An 8,992-nucleotide genomic window follows, 5' to 3' on the forward strand; every position below is an offset into this window, starting at 1 on the left:
CCTACATGGCAAGCACTACCAATTCATCTCGTTTCTATCCTGCAATAACCCCTGCTAGCCCACTCTTCCCCCTAGTCCCAGCATACAGCTCTGCCAAGGCATCTCATCCCTTTCCTAGAGCACCCCCTGCTTTTCCAGTCTGGACCCCATGCATGCATATGGGGCTCCTTTAATGGACTTCAATCCTGATCTGCAGCACCCGCTTTCATATGGAATGGCAGAGAGTGAAGACTTGTCTTCAGCGAAGGGTGAGCTTGAAGTAGAACTCATATGTTGCCCCAACCTGACTCCTATCCACACACACATTCTCTAGGTCAAGTTAAATGGTGCTTTAAACTCAAACTAGCTGGCTTGCCAGGGGATATATTTTGAAGCTCAAGTGTTCCTTACATCCAAACTAGTGATGCAGTAGGACTCAGCCAATCTGTGCTCCTAATCCAATTGCTCTGTGCTGCTGGATGTTATTTTTCACCATGGCCATTCTCAAGATAGGCTAACTTGAGTGTGGGTAACTCAAGATGACTCTGCAGTGAAGACATAGCCTGAGAGAGTTACCAAAGTGGGTACTGACTGGAGCTGTGTACATCTTATGGATTGCAGTTCACATGAATTTCAATTAATAGATTTTATTGCGCGAACTGGATAATCTAAGCCTCACACCCCTTATCAGGCAGTCACCCAGGATGCCCCTTTTAGAGATATAGTTTTAAACAAGAAGGGATTAAAATCTGTGGGGAGGTTCTCAGTCCTCTGTTATACAGATCAGACTCAATGATCTGGTCCCTTCTGGCCTGGGAATCTATGTGGTCTTCCATTTAGGAACTTTTACATGACATACAGACACAGTCATTCAGAGGAGTGCTAAGCAAATCTAATTAGGGCCTTTTATAAAATGTGACATTTCCTCATTTTTAAAATATAGCCACATGATATTTTTTTAAAATGAAAGTTTAGATTCTGGAACACAATTAAGTCTCTTGTCCTGTCAGTTGCAAAAAACTGAAGGTAAAATGATCTAGTGATATATGTCTGAGTGTGCAGACAGCCTGAAACACTAGCTCAGAAATGTTAACTGCTCCAATCCATGTAAACAAGCTGTTGATTCTAAAACCTAGTGATGACTATTTAAATGTCAATATTGTTAACTATTTCACTGCTGATCATTTCAGCAGAAATGTCAGGCTAATATGCTTAGTTGTTATTCCTGGATATAGCGACAGATATTTGGGGAGGGCACAGTGTGACACCCTGAGGTCTTTTTTTTAAATTATTATTATTTATCTTGGGGCCAGGCAGGCTCCCAGACAACCACAAAACAAAGGAGGCACAAAGCTGGCATAAAGCCACCTTTGCCTCCACCTCCATTCTTGTGCTGAGTGGAGCTTGGTTAGAATGGAAAATTGGGGCCTTTTTTTGCGTTATATTTCAGACTAATATAGACCCAAAGTGCTTTACACAAAGAGAATCATACAGCCCTAAGAATTCTCCCAGAAGAACCACAGAAGAAAACCCACCAAAAAACTCACAAGGTGCATTTTATATTTACTAATATGTCTAAACCCAAATTAATTAACAAAATATACTAAAGGAAAATGGTGTCACCAGAACGTTCTTACATGTTAAAAACAATATAAAACCAGGTAATTCCACTCTTCCCTAACTGCTTCTGTTCTAAAGCAACATTTCTGAAAACTGTCTCTGCACTTTGGTTTACACTAAAATAGCTTGTTGATAGAGGGAAACAAAATACGGGGACAGGCACTAGACTTTCTTAAGTGGCAGACAAAGGAATTGTATGCAGACTTCAAAAAAATATTCACAAGTTTTAAGTGGAATACAGAACAGATCAGTTTTCCATGTGAGCTGCATAGGCACTGTACTTTTATATTAATATTAAATAATCCCCCCTGCACTTGTGGGATTTTATTGACACTCACATTTGTACAGGTTATCATCAATTCTGTTACACTACCGTGAGTATGTAGCAATAAAACTACCATCACAGTCAATCTTCGGCATGAAGCAAATAGATTGACTTCAGCACAAGCCAAATTTGCTCTTTTTAGACTCAAACATACTGGGAATCGGGGGAGGGAGCAGGGAAAATTCTTGCACACACATTAAAAGTGAGAGGTCAAAGGTCCAAATAGTATCAATCAAATCAGAACAAGGGCAGGTTACTGCTAATCACAAAGAGATCAATGATAAATTTTTGAAATTCTACTGGGCTCTTTACAATAATGATTTACCACCTGACGCAGAAGAACTGAATAATTTTGTTAAAACTCTTAACCTCCCACAAATCTCAGAAGAGCAGCAGCCAGGCTGGCCTCTCCATTGCAATCAGAGGGAATAAACAAGGCCATGGAGAAAATTAGTCCAGGCAAGACCCTGAGCCCTGATGACTACTGATAGAAGTTGATCAAAGTCTCAAAGGAATTCTGGTCCCTAAGCTGTTCTACATTTACAAAGATGCCTTAAAGAAATGTATCTTACCTCCAGTTATGAGGGAAGCCCTAAATTACTATGCTACTTAAACTGGGTAAGGATGCACAAAAAAGTCTACTAGCTACAGACTCACCTCTTTTGTCAATATGGATATAAAAACATTTTAAAAAATACTGGCACAGAGGCTTGAAAAAGTAACAAGTGATACGGTTCACCCCAGTCAAGTGTCATTTATTAAAAGAAAGGCATGGTTCAGATAACACGTCAGTTTATTAATGTTATGGCATTCCACCAACATTCTAGAAATTCCCATGCAATCATTTCACTCATGCAAAGAAAGCCTTATCTAGCAATATTTGTTCCTTACCCTGGATAAATTTGGGTTGGGGAAATCATGGATTCATCTGTTAATATCCAACCCCACCTCCCCTATCCTAAAGGATAGCACAATATCTCCCACCTTTGATCTGTTTTGCAGAACTAGACTGGAATGCCCTCTGCCCACTTCTGTTCAATCTAGCATTAGAACTACTTGCACTACTAAGCCCTGGTCTACACTAGGAGTTGAGGTTGAATTTAGCAGTGTTAAATCGATTTAACCCTGCACCCGTCCACACGACAAAGCCCTTTTTTTCAACTTAAAGGACTCTTAAAATCGATTTCCTTACTCCACCCCCGACAAGGGGATTAGCGCTGAAATCGGCCTTGCTGGGTCAAATTTGGGGTACTGTGGACGCAATTAGACGGTATTGGCCTTCGGGAGCTATCCCAGAGTGCTCCATTCCTGCAGCTTTTGAAACAGACCAGAGTTTCTGAAGATGCGAGCTTCATATACCTTTCCCGGCCATCCGACGTTGATGTTGGTGAAACGTCCCTTGTGATCCACCAGTGCTGGCAGCACTATTGAAAACTATTGCGGTTTATGTACTCGCTGGCTTGGTGCTCCAGTGCCAAGATAGGGATATGGGTTCCATCTATGGCCCCACCAGAGTTAGGGAATCCCATTGCAGCAAAGCCATCCACTATGACCTGCACATTTCCCAGGGTCACTACCCTTGATATCAGTAGATCTTTGATTGCATTGGCTACTTGCATCACAGCAGCCCCCACAGTAGATTTGCCCACTCCAAATTGATTCCCAACTGACCGGTAGCTGTCTGGCATTGCAAGCTTCCACAGGGCTATTGCCACTCGCTTCTCAACTGTGAGGGCTGCTCTCATCTTGGCATTCATGCGCTTCAGGGCAGGGGAAAGCAAGTCACAAAGTTCCATGAAAGTGCCCTTACGCATGCAAAAGTTTCACAGCCACTGGGAATCGTCCCAGACCTGCAACACTATGCGGTCCCACCAGTCTGTGCTTGTTTCCTGGGTCCAGAATCAGCGTTCCATGGCATGAACCTGCCCCATTAGCACCATGATGCCTGCATTGCCAGGGCCCATACTTTGAGAGAAGTCTGTGTCCATGTCCTCATCACTTTTGTCACTGCGCTGACGTCGCCTCCTCGCCCGGTTTCGCTTTGCCAGGTTCTGGTGCTGCATATACTGCTGGATAATGCGCGTGGTGTTTAATGTGTTCCTAATTGCCAAAGCGATCTGAGCGGGCTCCATGCTTGCCGTGGTATGGCGTCTGCACAGAAAAAAGGCGCGGAACGATTGTCTGCCGTTGCTCTGACGGAGGGAGGGGCGACTGACGACATGGTTTACAGGGTTGGCTTACAGGGAATTAAAATCAACAAAGGGGGAGGCTTTATATCAAGGAGAAACAAAAACAACTGTCACACAGAATGGCCCCCTCAAGGATTAAATTCAAACCCCTGTGTTTAGCAGGCCAATGCTCAACCCACTAAGCTATCCCTCCCTCTAGTATTTCAGGCAGGACTTCATGGAGGGAGGGAGGGAGGGGGGAGCAAATGAATACAAAACAAATCTGGTCTATTTCTTGTTTTGATCCACTCCATCTATCTTTTACATCTTTGGCTGGCAGCAGACGGTGCAGAAGGACTGCAAGCCATCCACATCTCCTGGCTGCTCGGCAGAAGATGGTACAATAGGACTGCCTGCAGGACTAAAGAGAATGACCTGGTTGAGTCACTCCTAATTTAGTCCCTGCACCCATATCTGCTCAGGCGCTCCTGACCGACCTCACCGAGGCAGCCAGGAGCATCTCAGACATGATAAGGATGGTTTTCAGGCCTATTGTACTGTCTGCTGCCACAAGGCAATGGGTTGCTGCTGCTATGTAGCAATGCAGTACCACATCTGCCAGCACCTAGGAGACATACGGTGACGGTTAGCTGAGCAGGCTCCATGCTTGCCGTGGTGTGGCGTCTGCACAGGTAACTCAGGAAAAAAGGCGCAAAACGATCGTCTGCCCTTGCTTTCACGGAGGGAGGGAGGGAACGGGGGCCTGACGATATGTACCCAGAACCACCCGCGACAATGTTTTAGCCCCATCAGGCACTGGGATTTCTACCCAGAATTCAAATGGACGGCGGAGACTGCAGGAACTGTGGGATAGCCACCCATGGTGCAATGCTCCAGAAGTCGACGGTGGCCTTGGTACTGTGGACACTCTCCGCCGACTACAGGCACTTAGAGCATTTGTGTGGGGACGCACACAATCGACTGTATAAAACCGCTTTCTACAAAACCGACTTCTATAAATTCAACCTAATTTTGTAGTGTAGACATACCCTAATTAGGGAACACCAAGGTATTCAAGGGATCAAATCAGGCACTCAGGAAACAAAAATCCTTCTATATGCAGATGACATCCTCCTATATATTAAAAATCTAGATCAATCTATTCTGAATATCCTACCAACAGTAGATAACTTTGGTAAATTCTCTGGCTACAAGATAAATTGTGATATGTCAGAAGCAATGAAGATCTCAATGGATCTAGTTGGAAGTGGCTCTCCTATAGGGATATTTAGATGGCAACAGACAAACCTCAGATATCTTGGCATCTCTGTTCCTTAAGGAAATTAAGAACATAGTCAAGGTCAGGGGTGGCCAACCTGTGGCTCCGGAGCCACATGGGGCTCTTCAGAAGTTAACATGCAGCTCCTTGTACACGCACTGACTCTGGAGCTGGAGCTACAGGCGCCATCGTTCCAGTGTGCGGGGGGTGCTCACTGCTCAACTGCCACAGGCCCTGCCCCCACTCCACCCCTTCCTGCCCCCTCCCCTGAGCCTGCTATGCCCTTGCTCTTCCCCCTCCTCCCCAGAGCCTCCTGCACACCATGAAACATGATTGGGAGGTGTGGGGAGGGAGGGGGAGGTGCTGATTGGCAGGGCTGCCGGTGGGTGGGAGGCACTGGGAGTGGCGGGGAGCTGATGGGGGCCTGCTGACATATTACTGTGGCTCTTTGGCAATGTACATTGGTAAATTCTGGCTACTTCTCTGGCTCAGGTTGGCCACCCCTGGTCAAGGTTAACTTAGCCCCATTAATCATGCAGTCAGAAAATGATTTAAACAAATGGAAGGCACTACCCCCCTCCCTTTGGGGAAAAACAAAATGAATGCCCTTCCCAGGATCCTTTGTATTCTAAATTCACTTCCCATCCATGTTCCTTCCTTTTATTTTGCTGAAATCGACATGTTCAGGTCTTTCTTGGGGGCTGCTGGTAACAAGCCCAGAACATCCTTACAAAGATTACAGCCCCGTCAATACAGGTGGGTTAAAATTTCCCAACTTCAAACTTTACCATTAGGCAATAATTTTTAACCAAACAGCACAATGGCTTGTTACCTCATGCTGGAGCCTTGGATTGAATCCAGCGGGAAGCAGAATTGGTTGCTCCTTAACCCCTCTCCATTGCAATGCACTCAGATTAATACAGATTCCCTAAAGAACAATTTCCAGTTATTGTGGCAGCCAAAAATATTTGGAGTACAATGATTATTAAATTTAACAACCATCCCCTTCTACATATCAAGGCCTCTATCTAGGGGTAATTTGAAACTCTGTATAACAGGAAACCCCATAATTTGGCCAGATAGGATTAGGAGGGATAGAATACAGAAGGACCTAGACAAATTGGAGGATTGGGCCAAAAGAAATCTGATGAGGTTCAATAAGGATAAGTGCAGGGTCCTGCACTTAGGATGGAAGAACCCAATGCACAGCTACAGACTAGGGACCGAATGGCTAGGCAGCAGTTCTGCGGAAAAGGACCTAGGGGTGACAGTGGACGAGAAGCTGGATATGAGTCAGCAGTGTGCCCTTGTTGCCAAGAAGGCCAATGGCATTTTGGGATGTATAAGTAGGGGCATAGCGAGCAGATCGAGGGACGTGATCGTTCCCCTCTATTCGACATTGGTGAGGCCTCATCTGGAGTACTGTGTCCAGTTTTGGGCCCCACACTTCAAGAAGGATGTGGATAAATTGGAGAGAGTCCAGCGAAGGGCAACACAAATGATTAGGGGACTGGAACACATGAGTTATGAGGAGAGGCTGAGGGAGCTGGGATTGTTTAGCCTGCAGAAGAGAAGAATGAGGGGGGATTTGATAGCTGCTTTCAACTACCTGAAAGGGGGTTCCAAAGAGGATGGCTCTAGACTGTTCTCAATGGTAGCAGATGACAGAACGAGGAGTAATGGTCTCAAGTTGCAGTGGGGGAGGTTTAGATTGGATATTAGGAAAAACTTTTTCACTAAGAGGGTGGTGAAACACTGGAATGCGTTACCTAGGGAGGTGGTAGAATCTCCTTCCTTAGAGGTTTTTAAGGTCAGGCTTGACAAAGCCCTGGCTGGGATGATTTAACTGGGAATTGGTCCTGCTTTGAGCAGGGGGTTGGACTAGATGACCTTCTGGGGTCCCTTCCAACCCTGATATTCTATGATTCTATGAAAGGGATTTTGACCATCAGTCAATTTATTGCTTACATTGTCCAACTCCTGATGGCACTTCCTAGGCTGGTCAGGGAAAATCATGTTCTCCCTCTCAGTCCCTCTTGGTCATCCTTACTCTGGCTCCCAGCCCTATTACTCCATTCCTAGTCTGCCCCAGACCCCTCCCCCGCTGGTCTTGGGCTGGTGTCCTAGCCCCTCTTGCAGGAGGTCTGAGAAACCCACTCAGTCTCTCCCCAGAACTATGGGCCAAGGCAAGCCCTTGGCTACCCTGACATGCAGTTGAGCTCTCCAACCACATGCCTCCACATCAACTTCTGCAGTGGGATAGATGCGGGTCTCGACATGAATACAGGAGACAAGAACTGGGAGGTAGGTGTCAATCCAGACTATTCAACCTCCCCAGGTCTTCCTGAACCAGAGTACACTCGCAACCTGAGTCTATGAGTCCCTTAACTACAGTTCCTCTCACCCTAACTGCTACTACCCACAGCAGAGCCCTCTGATTTTTGGAGCTGACCCCCACCGCTTGGGCCCATTGTAGTAACAATTGCGGTATCACATTCCATAATCAGGCAATTTTTTTTTTAATATGCCCAGATTGACCGCAACTGAAGCAAACCACAGGGCCCCGTGGTCCACTTCCACCAGTATTTCCAGTAGACCGCAGGGCTCCCCGGGTCCTTTGTAGGTGCTGTGCGCCCCTCCCCCCCACACACAATGTTTAGGACGCTTGGGGTCTTTCCCCTTGAGGACTTCCATGGGTCACCCCTGGTGAACTCCACTCGGTTTACCATACTTCCCTGGCCGCTTGTCTCCTTCAGCCTCAAAGAAGGCTTCAGCTTGCTCCATGGCTTCCCCCCATGAGGCCAGCTGGAAGTGCCCCACCCAGCTCTGCACCCCCAGGTAGAACCTTCAGGAACTGTTCCAGGACACCTGATCCAGAACTTTCTCCACTGAACTGGTCTCTGGGCAGAGCGCCCACGTCACGAGGTCCCGTGGTTTCTGGGCCACTACCCGCGGTCGTGCCCCTTGCAGGAACAGTTCTACCTGGACCCTGCGCCCATAAGCCCCCGGAGTCGGCCCTAACCGGTCTAGGATGGCTGCCCTCACCACTGGATAGGAGTCTGCCTGTTCATCGCTCACTGCCTGGTTAGCCGCCTGTGCCTCACCTGTCAGGAGCGGTGCTATGCAGGCTGCCCAAGTCAAATCCTCCCAGTCCGCTGCCTTTACCACCCACTCAAGTGTCCAGAGAAAACCCTGGGGATCATCCTCTGGTCTGAGCTTCGCCAGGCCCAGAGCCAACTGGCCCCCAGTCCCATCACCAACTGCATTACCAGGCATGGCACGGCCCAACCGCTTCTGTATCCACACCTACTGTTTGGAGTGAACTTCTTGCCAATGGGCCTCCTGCTGTTTCTGTTGATTCTCCTTCAACTGCATCAGCAGGGCCTGGGTCAGCTGCTGCAGTTGCCCTGCCACTAACAGGCACATCACCTCCTCCATCTCTCCCCTTAGTCTAGGGGTGGGCTGAGATCCCACTTTTGGTACCAGGGGTCAGAGGCAGCCACCACTGCCCAACTCCAAGCATGCACTGCCAGGCCCAGTCTCACGGGGGTTTATTATTCCTTTATCACAAAGGTTAGCAAACAAGCAGAATGCCATCTTAATTCAATACCTGGCCCCAGG

The 8,992-nt window shown here is 47.3% G+C and overlaps 1 long non-coding RNA gene across 1 annotated transcript; it reads right to left on the reverse strand.

Moving 5' to 3' along the window:
• Positions 1-2,663: 2,663 nt before the first annotated feature.
• On the reverse strand, positions 2,664-6,293 carry LOC140906483 (uncharacterized). Its single transcript, XR_012157128.1, has 2 exons — positions 6,204-6,293; positions 2,664-4,075 (listed from the first exon to the last, which is right to left on the reverse strand). It is a non-coding gene; the product is annotated as an uncharacterized LOC140906483 (long non-coding RNA).
• Positions 6,294-8,992: the final 2,699 nt, after the last annotated feature.

This window comes from Lepidochelys kempii, chromosome 1, assembly GCF_965140285.1.
Source record: "Lepidochelys kempii isolate rLepKem1 chromosome 1, rLepKem1.hap1, whole genome shotgun sequence".
Taxonomy (NCBI): domain Eukaryota; kingdom Metazoa; phylum Chordata; order Testudines; family Cheloniidae; genus Lepidochelys; species Lepidochelys kempii.